Source organism: Spermophilus citellus (assembly GCF_964194105.1).
Source record: "Spermophilus citellus genome assembly, chromosome: 2".
NCBI lineage: Eukaryota > Metazoa > Chordata > Mammalia > Rodentia > Sciuridae > Spermophilus > Spermophilus citellus.
The window spans coordinates 174,736,520-174,750,611 of record NC_138183.1 but is presented as its reverse complement, the minus strand read 5'-3'; the positions used below and the strand labels follow the sequence as shown (position 1 = coordinate 174,750,611).

Genomic DNA, 14,092 nt, shown 5'->3' with positions numbered 1-14,092 from the left:
AGAGGCAGATGAACCTCTTAATAGTCACAAAACCTCTAGGTTGACGTTTGGGCAAAACAATATCATAGATTGTGATTTTGAACAATTACCCTCTCTACCTTCCTTCAGGGGAGCAGGGAGAAAAGCTGTGGAGTAGGTGATGATGAGCAATAGCCATAGCTCTAAAAAGTTGGTGTGGATACCTGGCGACATATCTTGGCCTTGAGAGTTAATTCTTCCAACCACTGAATTGTTGGCTTAGCGGACCGCTTTTGGGAGCCCATCTCTGAGGGTGAGGAGGAATGCTTTCATCAGCACTCGCTGCTTTATGAAGGACACACACACAGACCCTTAATGGCCACTCCGGGACTGCTGACTTGGTTTCTGGCTCATTTCTCCCTCGGGAACTACTGTGAAGCTGCTGAACCGACTCACAACAATAGTGTGGCAGCTGGGAGCAGCACAGATATTCCTAAAACAGTGTTCCAGCACACCTTTAATTTTATCAAGCAACAGGCAGAGGCCTCTAATATAGAGGTTCTTAAACTATGGGGGGCTATAAACCCCTTTGCAAATATTTTTAAAGCTACAGACCCTCTCATACAGACACCAAAAATTCTATATATGCTTCTACATCATTTGAAACATAACTCCAAGAGGATCTTACCTGTATATCTGAGGAGAAGCAGCTGTGGCCTAATGGAAGAGCCAGCCCCTCGTAGAGAATAGGGCTCCTCTGCTCTTGAGGATACTATTTCTGAATCAGGCCTCAGATTTAATTATCTTATTTGTGTATTTTTAAGTAACTGCCTTCATTTACTAGAGTTAGTCCAAAACAAGTCAGTAAAAGAGTGAATGGAGCAGCAGCGGGCCTGGAGTGAGCAGGCAGCTCTGTTGACTGCTGTTTTTTCCAAGTCACGAGGCTAATGCCTTGTTGTCTTCTTTAAGTCATTGTCCCATCCAGCTTCACCCAGGTGTGGAGAGGGTGGACATAGCATGGATAAAATGTGTTGTCCTTCTTCAGAGATGTGCTGTGAGAAAGCTAGAAACTTCCATCTGTGTGGTGTGTCTGGTTTTCACATTTATGCTTTGATGTTTTAGTCCATGATCAATCAAGCCTATTGCTTTTGGAGCCATGGTAAGGCAGCAAGCCCATCATGACAGGATTGTGTGGCTCAGCAAAAGTGATAAGAGAAGAAGAAGGAGATTGGACATCTCTAACTAGTGCTGCCCTGGGGAACAAGTCTTTAACATTTGGGAGACATTTTGGATTTAAATGACAGCAGCACCCCTTGGAGCAGTCTTGCTCATAACCAGGTGGAATGGGTTGAATGATGCTGCACCTGCTGGGTCACTGTATCTGGGAATGTGTCGACACAGTACCATTAACTCTGATTCCACCCACCTTATCGTCAAGGAGGAGTTTGGGTGCAGACACACCCTTTCCCATCCAGAGTGAGCTGAGGTGGCCTTTGTTCCTGTGAAAGTCTGAGAAACAGATTGTTACACACCTTTCCTTTCTAAAAGCCTTTGGGTTTGGTTTATTTTGCTTATGTCTAGGTTAAATAGGAGATCTATGGGGGTGTGGGGATTATCTACTGCTGTATCACCACAAGTTCCTGAAATAGTGACTCATACATAATAGGTATCCTATAAATACTTGTTGAATAAATGAGCAAACTAACTGTGAGAACCAACCCTAGTTTGTTGATGACTAGTAATGTATTTTTAAAGGCATATGGTCCTCTGCAAGAGACAGGAGGGAGGGGAGGCTCTTTTAACCTCTTGGTAAAGAGAAGTATTTCTGCAAATGACTAGCTCTCCACTGTAAGCACTGATAGTTCTAGCTTATTATTGTGGAGTGAGTCATGACCACTTTCCAAGTTCAGTACAAGTTTGATATTATCTTGCAGTGATTAGAGAAAATTAAGTTTTAAAAGTCCTGGTCTGAGTCCCCAGAATAAGTCTCTTAAAAGGAGATGTGGATTGAAATTTGCAATTACCAGTAATAGAGGTTTTATCTGAGGGTGTTTTATCTGAGGGTGAGGTTTTATCTGGGCAATCGCTGGCATTTGACCCTATTTCTCATAGGAACAGTGAACCCTTTTTAAAAGATTGACAAAGATGTTAGTATGTTGTGGAATGTGATAGATGATAATTCGTGATTGGTTTTCCTACCTGCTTATTAAATGTATTGTGTTTCTGGGTCCCCCTTAGCTGTAAAAATACTTCATCATTAAAGCATGCAATTTGAGCAGTCATTATTCTTCAGGTTCCATAAAGTTATAGAAGTTTCTCATGTCTTGAAGTGTTTTCCTTTTCCCCTTGCCCATCAGAGGAGAAAAATCCTTGTAGGATTCTACAGTGTTATTAGTGTCCCCTACACAAACTGAAACAATCAGCTCCTCTTTCACAAGTTGACGTCTTTAAATCACCATAATTACAATTTAATGGCTTTCAGTAGAGTGATGCTGATTGTGCAAGTTAAATTCTTTTCAGTGGCTGAATTTCTTCAGATCTTCTGAAGAAAAAAATATGCACTTTTGCTGTGTCATTTGGTAAGAATGCTGCCAACTGATGAAGAACAATTTTAAAAATTAAGATCATGAATTTTATTCCATGAAGATCTGAAGATGAGAACAAATGATGTGTTAGAAAATGATTATTCTTGAAAACACAGGAATTTTGAAAGTGGTGCATTTTGGTGGCTGTCCCTGTTATATTTCATATCTCCATGTAAGTCACTCAGCCAAGCTCTGCATCTGACCAGGCTGACTTTCATGTAAAGAGGGTTGGAAGCCAAGAGCTTAGGCTGGTGTGAGACAAAGGTGAAACAATGTTTTAATTCTGCACTGTGGTGTCCCCCAAAATAAAACTTCTCTAAGTAATAAAAAGTGTCTTAATGTTTCTTGCCTTATTCCCCCCAAAAAACCAAAGGCAGAATATTCTCTCTTATATGTGGATGCTAATACAATAAGGGGGGCAGGGCGGGGGAGAATAGAAATTCATTGGATTAGACAAAGGAGAATGAAGGCAAAGGAGGGGGGATGGTAATAGGAGAGACAGTAGAATGAATTGGACATAACTTTCCTATGTTCATATATGAATACACAACCAGTGTAACTCCACATCACGTACAACCACAAGAATGGGAAGTTATACTCCATGTGTGTATAACATGTCAAAAAATGCACTCTACTGTCTAAAAAGAACAAATAAAAAAATTTAAAAATGAATAAACAAAATTCTTGCCTTCCCTTTACTTCATGGGAGGTATAACAGGACATCAGTTCTGAAATGTCTTGAAGCTCCCTCCCCGCTGGCTGGATGCATAAAATTGAGTAGGCTCCATGGAATTTGTTAAAATCCAGCTGGCAATAACTAAAGGAAGGAAATGCTTGATTAAAAGCCTATAGACTCTGGGATATCTAAAGCAGAAATCACATGCTTTCTGAGAGTTATTTGCCTGAGCTTGGGAAGGAAGGAACAGGGATCATATGCGGATAGACGCGTAATCCTGCCCACCTTTTACTGTAATAAACCAGAACCATGCCATGTACCAGAGCATAGTACAATGCCTCACATATACTAAGCACTCCATAAATACTACTAGCTTCGGTTATCCTCAGTGCTCCCTGCTCCCCAGCTGTTCCTCAGGGGGCCATCCCCAGGAACCTTGGATGTTGTATTCATTTTCTATTGCTTCATAATAAATTGCTGCAAACTAAGTAGCTCAAAGCAACACATGCTTATTGTGGTATTCTGAGTTAAGAGTTTGGACAGGAGCTGGGGATGTGGCTCAAGCGGTAGCGCGCTCGCCTCGCATGTGTGCGGCCCGGGTTCGATCCTCAGCACCACATACCAACAAAGATGTTGTGTCCGCCGAGAAATAAAAAATAAATATTAAAAATTCTCTCTCTCTCTCTCTCTCTCTCTCTCTCTCTCTCTCTCTCTCTCTCTCTCTCTCTCTCCCCCCCCCACTCTCTCTCTTAAAAAAAAAAAAAAGTGGACAAAGCCTAGCTGGTCTTTTACTCAGGGTCTCACGGGTCACAATCAAGATGTGGACAGGTTGTAGTCTCATCAGGAGGTTCAAGTTGGGAAGCTGCTTCTTGTAAGCTACTTTGCGTTGTCAGCAGAATTCAGTTTGATTAACTTAAAATCAACTGATTTGGGACCTTAATATGACATCTGCAAAATTTCTCCTTCCATATTCTGTTGGCTAGAAATAAGTCTCAGGTCCTACCCAAACTCAGAGGAGATTGTATAGGGTAATAACTTCAGGAGAAGCATGATCCATCTGCCTAGATGATCCATACTGTCTCTGAAACTAGTTCCTATGCCTCCTCGTTCATCTGAGGCTGCTCCATTCCTAGTGCTGTCTTCCAGGCCCTTGTCTCTTCCTTAGTGACTGCCTCAAAAGGTCTTATGGGTCTAACCCATCTTCTATATGCCTGTTATTAGGCTTGCTAGAATGCAAATCTGATGATGCCAACCTGTCCTACCACATCCTCCATCACCACTTCTAAAGCCCTCGGGACTCTGGGTTTCAGGATAATGAGCATTTTTTTGTGGTCTAGTCCATATCAGGGGCCATGGGCCACCCCTGCGCACCTCTTCAGGATCACCCCCTACCTCCCTCTTCTCATGCAGTCACACACACTGGTCCTTAAAGGCCTCTGCTTTCTCACTCTTCTTACTGTTCCCACTTCTCCATACCTTCTGTTCAAAAACCAGCACCAGCATCTCCTTCAGGACATTCCCAAGCTCTCCTTCTTCCTCTGGCCTGGTTTTGGATGGTCCTCCTGTGCTCACCATCGCTCACTGCCTCAATGCTTAGAACTGCTGCATTTTTATGCCTTCTCCTCTGTCCCTCCCCCAAGACTGGGAGGTCAGGAAGCAGGCTTCCTCCTTCCTGTACGCCCAGCACCCAGACACTAAGGAATTACTTATGCCTCCACTCCCTGTGAGTACCTTCTGACAATGCCCCTGTGTTAGGGACAGCATCAGATTAGAAGTGAACTCTACCCTGGGCCAGTCTTCCATCTCCACCACACTCCTTGCATTTGGTCTGGTTTGAGGGGGCCAAGTATACCTCATCTTCCAGTTCCTTCTCCCACTTTAGGCACTGAGGATTTAACCCAGGGCTTTCTTTCTGGTGCATTTCTAAGTAACTTTCCTTGGCAGTGTTTTCTCCCATGCACATCCACACCAGCTGACCCTGAGTAGCCAGCTCATTTCATTTTCAGTGGTTTCTCACATACACCACCTTGTTTGAGTGCAGCTGGGTGTACTGTTGACTTAAGGTACTGATGGTCATTATAGTCAGAACAGCAATAGAGTTTTTGTTTATAAGAGGTTTATTCTGTGATCCCCCTATCTAGGCAGGGGAAGAGAGAGATGTTGAGCTGGAGGCTTCAGGCCCTTCCAGATGAAACTGGTTACGGTATCCAAACAGAAGAACAATTGAGAATTTGCAGATTCAAATCCTACCTCCTCCCCCCTCCAATAACATCAGTGTGCTAGGATCCCCTCTTTGAAAACAACAGAAAAAGAGAGAATATTGTGGGTTTTTTGTTATAACAGAGCCAGGGCAGGTCCCTCAGGGAAAGAAATAAGAGGACCCTCTGAATGAAGAGAACTAAGAATACATTTTCCAAGAAACCTGTATCAATATGTCTTTTCTCAGACACAGGAAATGAAAAACAAGAGAAACTAAAGTGTTACCAAAAATCACTTCCAAATCCCCAGAAATGAAATTTGCATTACCACAGGAAGCAAAGATTGTCTAGTACAACTTGAGCTTCCATGGAAACTTCAGGAAAATAAAAGGTAATGTTCTAACAGTAATTTCAGAGGTAAAGAGACTCGAAGATTTTAACATTCATCTCGTTTGTTCACTTTGAATATCAAGACTGCCTGCTAACAAAGGAAGCATTGTTAAGTACAGAGGCCCTTGAGGCTCCTTACCATCTTGCTAAGTACTTTATAAATAATATCCCCCCCTTGAGAGAAGGAAAGCTTCATTTCAGAAAGAAGAAATTGTACAAAATGATGGCTTCTGCAAAGAGGAGCAAAAGAAAGCCTAATCTGTAGATAGAGTCAGAATGGTCTGGACCATCTGGCCAACAGAATATAATGCAAGACATGTAAGTAATTTTTAAACTTTGTAGCCACATATAAAAAAAGGAATGATTGAAATTAAAATTAATAATTATTTAACCTCTCCAAAGTATTATTTCACCATGTTATCAATATAAGAAATATTTCATACCAAATTTTGAAAATATATATACTTTTTACTTATAGTACATCTCACTTAAAATACCCAGAAGTCACGTTTGTTTAGTGGCAGCCATATCGACGCATGTCTACTCCCACCTAATGGTATGTACTTTAGTGTCCCTGCATCCTTATCAGTGCCTTTCTTTTAGTATGGGATTTTCTGTCCATAAAGTATACCACCTTTCTGAAAGATTATCTGTCCTTCTACAGATAATCTTTAATTCTACACAGAATTAATTGACTGGGTGCTTATTCTCTGTTGTTTTGAAACTCAACAAATCTGTGAGTGCTTACCATCAGCTCACAGCAAGTTGCACATTAACCCATTAAGTCCCAAGTTTTCAATTCTGTAAATATTTCAATGAAATTGACACCGATGCATTAAAATATGTTGGAAATAACAATCTAGAGCTTATTGTGTAATTTGTTGCCATTAGTAACATTAAATACATTAATATTATCATGAATCATTCACCTATTGCTTTTATCAAAACCACAGAACTCTAAAACATAAATATTTCAAAGTTACAATTAGTATTATATTTGTTGCTCTATTTATTTTTTTTAAGTGTTCCATAAATGAAACAAAAATGGAATGATGGGCCGGGCGCAGATGGCACATGCCTGTAATCCAAGCAGTTTGGGTGGCTGAGGCAGGAAGACCATGAATTCAAAGCCAGCCTCAGCAATGGTGAGATGCTAAGCAATAATCAGTGAGACCTGTTTCTAAATAAAATACAAAATAGGGCTGGGAATGTAGCTCAGTGGTCGAGTGCTTCTGAGTTCAATCCCTGGTACCAAAATAAATAAATAAAATAAAAATTGAATGATGGGCTTCCTAGCTTTGAAGCAGCTTTGGTCTAGAGTGAGAGCTGGTGGTTGCTTCCCCAGCCCCTACACAGTTTTGTCTTAAGTGTTGTTGTCTTGTTTGCTACGTATCCTTGTTCTCTTCAAACAGGCTTGTGAACTCTGAAAAATTCAGGCATCTTGTGTTAATGTCTTCTTAGTAGACTTTGTTACAAAACTGTTCAATGACAATTGGTAAAGCATGGTAAAACATACTGTTCAAGACCATCTCAATAGGTATAGGAGGCATTTCAATGGGATTATTGCAGTAGAAGACTGGGCTCAACTCCAAGTACAGAGTAACTGGAAATATATAAACAAGAAGAATGGGCATCAGTGGTAGAAAGTAACTAAGGTGAATCATCGGAGGTTAGGGGGATTCTGGGTCCCTGGACCTGACAGGGTTCTTGCTAAAGACAGGCCAGGGTGATTGGACATCACCTGGGGGATAGTGGAGGATGAGGAACCTGATCAGATATGGAGATTAGGTATTGACAGTAGAGGGTTCTTGCTAAACTGATTTAGCAGGGTTCTTACTAACAACTGTATAGGGAAGTTCCCAGATGAATGTAGGAGAAGACTCAGGAGACTGACTACAGTGTGTTCAAGTGAAGAATCTTTGTAAATCATACCACCCCCAACCTCAGTCTACCACTTGCTAAGCACATAGCAAGTTGAAGGGAGATGGGAGAGGACCTAGGGAAAATCAACACGTGGCTGATGAATGTGTTTCACTCCTTGAGATCAAACTGCAGATGCTCAGTCATTCTTTATTCTTTAACCAGAGCTTTGATGGATAGGCCTAGGGTTAAATGTGTAATAAAAGGGTATGGTAGAAGAGTCCCTCTGAAATGAACTGGCTGTCATAGACTCCCACTGCCAAGGTGGGAAAAAAAAGTCACACCTATGTGCTCTCTTGAAGAAGAGGAGATTTTGAGACTGTGTAGGCCAGCTTCTGGCAATTCCTTTTCATACCCAAAGCCCTGAGATGGAGAAAGAAGCTCACGGCTTTTGGGTCAGAGAAATTAAATTAAATCCTTACTCTACTATTTAGAGCTATATGACCCTATAGGCCCTCTGCGATTTTCAGATCTTTCATTTATAGAATGGGATAACAATATCTCAAACACGTTTTTTTGTTGTTGTTTTTCTTTACTTTTAATATTGAAGTAATTGTGGACAAATAAAAAGTTGCAAAAATAGCGAAAAAGGAACAGATATCCCTCTATCCTAACCCAGCTTTCCTCAATGGTAACACCTTGCATAATGAGAGTACAATTGGTCCAAACTACAAACTTTATTCAGATCTGACTAGTTTTACATGCACTCATGTGTGTGTGCATGCACACATGTGTGTATAGTTCTATGCAATTTCACCACATTTATTGATTTGTATGACAATCACAGCAATCAAGGTAAAGAACATCATCATAGTTAAAAAAAAAAAAACTCCCTCAAGCTGCTCCTTTATAGCCATGCCCCAACCCATAACCTATTCCTCATCCCTGGCAACCACTAATCTCCACTAATCTGTTCTCCATCTCTATAATTTTGTAATTTTGAAAAGCTATAAAATGTAATCATAAAACATAATGTGAGATTTACTTTTTTTTTTTTTACTCAGGATAATTTTTCCAAGAATATATATGTAGTTTGTTCCTTTTTATTGCTGAATAGTGTTCTATAAAACTTGTTTTGGGGGACTCCACAAAAAGTGTATAAAGGTAAGTCACTAACACAATACTTAGTAAATGTCCAGTCTTCTTTCCTGGCCTCTAATTCTGAGCTCTTGCTGAAGATAGAGAACAGTTAGGGCAGCAGTTGTCAGTGGCTATGAACTCACCCTCCTCCTTCCCCCATTGCTCTGTCTTTTCTGTAAAGCCCTGTGGTGTGATCACAGTCCTGTCTCTTCCTTTTAGAGTCAAGGATAGGAAGGTCCAAGGAGGTGTGGCCAGGAGTATCAGACCCTGGGTCCCTGACTCTCAGCCCAGAGCTCTTTTCACTATACTGTGCCTACTTCCTGCCCACAGTCTATGCCAGCTGGCGAATTCTGCACTTAGCCTGGGATAGTCTTTGGGTAGCATGTCAGCTGGGAAACTGGGCTCCTAACCAAGCTGGTGAATCATCCCTGAGCACAGATCAAGTTGGCACAGGGAGCCAAGGATGCTTGTTTTCTCCCAAGATACAAATCTCCTGTGCAGAAAAACCCTTCAGGACTTCAACTTCTGCCCAGTTGAGGTGAGATTGGCATGCATCTGTCAAACAGAGGTTCTTCAAACCCCTCCTGGGTCAGGTGGTAGCATATGGAGAGAACATGCAGCAGGCTTCTAGGCTTGTGGAGTTTCCTAGGAATGATGGTGGCAAAAAGGAAGGGGAAGGTCAGGGAGAGGAAAGCTTTGTTTCCAACTATAACATCACCACTGACTCACTGGCCCAATTAGAGTCTTGGACTAAATAACCTCTAAAGTGTAACAGTCTGTACTTCTCGGGTCTCCTTCTTCTCCCAGAGTGTCCTACACTAGCTCCCCGGAACCCAGACAGAAGGAAAAAAAAGAATTAATAATTCTTGAGCACTTACGTGCTAGTCACTTAAAAATACACCTCAGGAGTCGTTGCCCTGGCCTGAAATGGACGTGTGTTCTGCTTCGCCCATTCTGCAGTCAGGTTTCCGCCTCGTTTCTGCCCCGCTGCGTGCCGGCAGTATGGCCCCTAAGCAGATCTACTACTCAGACAAGTAGTTTGACAAGCACTATGAGTACCAGCATGTCATGTTACCCAGAGAACCTTCCAGTCAAGTACCCAAAACTCATCTAATATCTGAAGAGGAGTGGAGGAGACTTGGTGTTCAACAGAGTCTAGGCTGCGTTCATTACATGATTCACAAGCCAGAACCACATATTCTTCTCTTTAGACAACCTCTTCCAAAAGCACACCACAAATGAAGTCTATCTGGGATCATCAATTAAATCTTTTGCAAATTTAATGTACATGTGTATATAAGGTAGTATTCAGTGAATACTTAAAAAATGTACAAATCATTCATCCAGACCTGTGCATGAGCTGTAATCTTCACAGCAACAGGGCTCAGTTAAATGCAACTGCAAGTAGGTTATTGTACGGTGTTTAAGATAAAATTTCTTCTCATCAGTTTTTCTCTTAATGTAAGTGCCTGTTTGACATTACCTATTACTTTTGTTAAATAAAGTTTGTATGTTGCATTTACCATTGCTTGAAGTTAACAGGGTTTATTTTCTTATATTTAATTCGTGACTATTGAGATCAATTTTCATTTTATAATTTTATCCCTGAGGAAATAAACTTACATGAAAGAAAGAAAAAGAAAAAAGAATACACCTCAGCTCACAAATCTTCAGAATGCAGGAAGGATGCTCCCTTAGTTGTGGGGTGAGGGGCACCTAAGGAATGGCTTCTCAAGACAAGCTGCCTGGATTCTGATGTCAGGCTGCCCCCGACTGACCTTGACTCCTGACACTGCTAAGTTTTGCTTTCCTGGCCTGTGACAGATGAGTTGTGGGGTTTGGGTAAATATTAAATTTGATTAAAGGCACTAAACACAGTGTCCGGATATGATAAATAGCCTTTTTTATTTGTTTTTAAAGTCTAGTAGTATTTTCTTTGCTCACAATGTAAATCATACTTGATAAGTTAAAATCCCAAACTATGGGAGCTTAAGAGAAAGGCAGCGGGGTGCACTGAAAAAAAGGTTCAGTTTGGGTTTTGATGTCAGAAAATCTGGTGTGGAGTCTTAGCTCTGATCCTCACACGGCATGCCCTGGGGGTTACTTATAGTGTTTTTCTCTGTACCAATCTCTTCCTTTCAGGGTTGTTCCTAGGATTCAATTAGATAATACACCTGACACTCAACGGGAGCTCAGAAGATAGTAGCTCTTTTTCTTACCTCAAATAGAAACACTCAACAGCTAAGTGAAAGTGAAGTCATTTAGCCGTGCTTCTTGGAACTCAAAGGTGAGAATTCAGCCGGGAGCATCCTGGAAAGAGCAGTTGCTAAAATAGGAAAACCCCATGTTTTTCAAGGGTAACCCTCTGCCCCGCTCTTCCACCCCAGGTTTTGTCCTTGGACCCTGTGGAGTGGCATCAAAGATTGGGCAGAGCTGTGAGGGTGAGGGAGGTATTTTCAAAACTATTCAGAAATGGGAGTAGGAAAGATAGTGGAGTAAGATGGACATCATCACCCTAGGTACTTGTATAATTGCACGAATGGTGCTTCTCTACACGGTGTACAACCAGGGAACTGAAATGTTTGCCCTCTATTCGTGTACGAAGAATTGAAATGCATTCTGCTGCCATGTACAACTACGTAGAAAGAAAGCGGGGAGGGGGAACCCTACTCAGGAATATTTTTGACTCAGAGAGCCCCCAGATGATGAGCCAGATGGGCACAGTGGGCGTGAACCTCCCCAGCATATGGAGCAGAGGCTGGAGAAGCTACCCCGGGAACCCCAGCCCACAGGCCACTGCGCAAGATCGCGTGGGCTCTGCAGACGCACACGCGCTCCCCAGGCGTCAGCGCTCTATTCCTGGGCCGGGGGCACCAGCTCATCCTCCCCACCTGGCAGCCGCAGGTGCCAAAACTGGCTGTGGCTCTTCTGTTTCTATTCCCCCCTTTCTCTTTTGTCATTTATTCATGTTATTTTTAATTTTAAGAAATGAAGCAGGCTATTCATAAGAGAGAGAGAGAGAGAGAGAGAGAGAGAGAGAGAGAGAGAGAGAGAGAGAGAGAGAGAGAGAGAAGAGAGAGAGAGAAATTTAGAGAGTACAGATATATATGGAATAAAAATCCACCATCCATTGCTGCCTCTACCCGACAGAGTCGCAGTGGTGGCTGAGTGACCAGTCTCTTACTTCTTGCTGATCTTGGGTTCCTACTCCCCATGTCAAGCTACATCTCCAGACATCTGCCTTGTTCTCCTGCTTAATGATTTAGGTCTGAATTGTTCCAAAAGGGAAAGGGCACCATAGTTTTCTAACACATATATTTAAGAACATCTGTCTTTCTTTCTTTTTTTTTCAAGACACTAGTTGTTTGTTCTTTTTAAAAAATTCTTTTTTCTTAATTGATGCATTGGAGTTGTCATAATGCTGGGATTTGTCTTAACATATTTGTACATGGACACAATATAAAAATACGATTTGTCCAATATCACTCCCAGAATTTCCCCTTTCCCTTCGTCTTCCTCCTTCTCATGGTGCCTTTCCCTGAGATCTGCCTATCCCCACCCATCTCCACTTTCTTTTCCTTTTTCTTCTCTAGCTACTACATACAAGAGAAACAGGACCTTTGACCTTCTGAATTCGGCTTATTTCACTTAACATAATGTTCTCAAGTTCTAACAATTTTCCTGTAAATGACATGATTTCATTTTTATTTGTGGCTGAATAAATAAAATGTATGTATATTTTACGCATATATGCTACATTATGTGTATATACCACATTTTCTATATCAATTCATCCCTTGATGGACACCTAGGCTAAGCCATAGTTGGGCTGTTGTGAATTGTGCTGCTGTAAACATGAACAGCTATGTATCACAGTAGTGTGATGACTTTAATACTTTAGGATAAATACTGAGGAGCGGTATAGCTGGGTCATAGGGTGGTTACATCCCTAGTCTTTCTAGGAATCTCCAGCTGATTTCCATAATTATTATACTAATTTATAAAACCCCCAACAATGTGCAAGTGTTCCTTTTTCCCCATATCCTCTCCAACATTTTTATTACTCGTATTCTGGTTGTCTGCCATTCTGGCTAGAGTGAGATGAAATCTCTATAGTTTTGGTTTATATTTCCCTAATTGCTAACAATGTTGAACATTTTTTCATAAATTTGTTGATCATTTGCATTTCTTTTTTTGAGAAGTATCTGTTTAGTTCATTTGCCCATTTATTAATTGGATTATTTGGGTTTTTAATGTAAAGGTTTTTGAGTTTATTATATATTCTAGATATTAATCTTCTACTAGAAGAGTAGCTATCAGAGATTTTCTCCCATTTTGTGGGTCTTTTCTTTGCCTTAATTGTTTCCTTTGCTGTGCAGAAGCTTTTTAATTTGATGTCATCGCATTCATTAACTCTTGGCATTATTTCCTGAGCTTTAGGGATCCTATCAAGAAAGCCTTTGCCTGTGCCTATGTACTGGAGTGTCGACCCTATGTTTTCTTCTAGGAATTGCAGTTTCTGGTCTAATTCCTAAGGTTTTTTTTATTGATTTTTGAGTTAGTTTTTGTGCAGAGTGAGAGATAAGAGTCTGGTCTCATTCTTCTACAGATAGATAACCTGTTCTCATAGCCCCATTTGTTTAAAAAGTTGTCTTTTTTCCAGTTTTGTTTTTGGCACCTTTATAAAGGATCAGATGAATTGTATCTGTGTGGGTTTGTCTCTGTGTCTTCTATTTTTTTTTTTTACCATTGCTCTATGTATTTGTTTTTAATGCCATTACCATACAGCTCTTGTTACTATAGCTCTGTGGTATAGTTGATTTTAAGTCAAATGCACTGCTTTGAGAGGAATTCTGTGGGTGGAGAGTTAAGAAGCTTTTAAGTCAGCAGACCGGCTCCTGTTTGTGGGTTGGCTGCATGACTTGAAATTGCTCAATCTCCATAGAAATTGACTGAAAATGGGGAGAAGGTCACTGACCTCAAAAGACTGTGGTGAAGATGAAAGGAAGGGGCAGATGTGAAGAGTTATAGTGAGTGGCACAGGTGGAGCCTGATGTCAGTTTTTATTTTATCAGAATCTGTTGTGTTTGCCTTGTAATTTTGCTCTTGGACAGTAATCTTTCAGTGCATTTTCAGCTTCTTGCTGGTCATTCACAAAAATAATTCCATCCAACAAGGAGCATGATACACTTAGGCTTCTGATGGCGTATAATTCAAGTCCAAGGAGTCAGTTCTGCAGGGCAGGGATGAACAGCAAGTAAATGCATATTTTTCTGGGTTAGACT

The 14,092-nt window shown here is 41.1% G+C and overlaps 1 pseudogene across 1 annotated transcript; it reads left to right on the top strand.

The window, feature by feature from the left end:
• Positions 1 to 9,809: 9,809 nt before the first annotated feature.
• LOC308642302 (cyclin-dependent kinases regulatory subunit 2-like) lies at positions 9,810 to 10,049 on the top strand (annotated as a pseudogene). Its single transcript has one exon. The product of its transcript is annotated as a cyclin-dependent kinases regulatory subunit 2-like (transcript).
• The last annotated feature ends 4,043 nt before the right edge of the window (positions 10,050 to 14,092 follow it).